We start from the raw sequence: 743 nt of genomic DNA on the forward strand, positions 1-743 counted from the left end.
ACGAGAAAGCCAGAGACTGTTCACCAGAGCTTAGCCATTGAATTGGATTAATTTTTTAATTCAAAAATTTATTTTTATTTTTTAAATAAAAATTTAAACTTCGTATGTGTTCTGTATTTACATCATTCCTTCTTCCTTCTCCCCTTGTCAGCCTCTCCCATGTCATCCCCGTGCCCCCTCTCAACTCCCTCTCAAATTGATGGCCTCTTTTTCCCGAATTATACTCATTAAATACATATATGACTAAGCATTTAAATAAAACCTCTTAATCTAGTGTTGTTTTTAGGGGTGACCACTGGTATTGGCAACCAATTAGGAGGCTCATTCTTGGTAAAGACTGGTTTTCCCTCCCAGCAGTGATTAGTTGCCTGTAGTTCTTCATCTAGGGGTGGGACTCTGTTCTCCTGCTCACATTGCCATGCCAGTTGGTGTCAGAGTGTCCAGGTTTTGTTTAGGCAGTCATCGTTGAGATTTCAGGGGACAGCTTTCCTGTCCTGTGCAGAAGACACAATCTCACAGCAGATGCTCTAGCCCTCTGGCTCACCACAGTGTTTCTGAACCCTCTGCTGTGACGCTGTTGCTGGGCACCCAACCTCAGTTATTCTCTGTATGCATTTGACGGGATAAGGCTTCTGTAGTGCTCCCCGCTTCTTTAATGAGGGGTGAGAGCTGCACTTACCTCTGGGTATAAGGGTAACTATCTAGAATTAATTAAATTATATATAAATTATAAAAATATATAT

This window comes from Microtus ochrogaster, unplaced genomic scaffold (genome assembly GCF_000317375.1).
Source record: "Microtus ochrogaster isolate Prairie Vole_2 unplaced genomic scaffold, MicOch1.0 UNK16, whole genome shotgun sequence".
NCBI lineage: Eukaryota > Metazoa > Chordata > Mammalia > Rodentia > Cricetidae > Microtus > Microtus ochrogaster.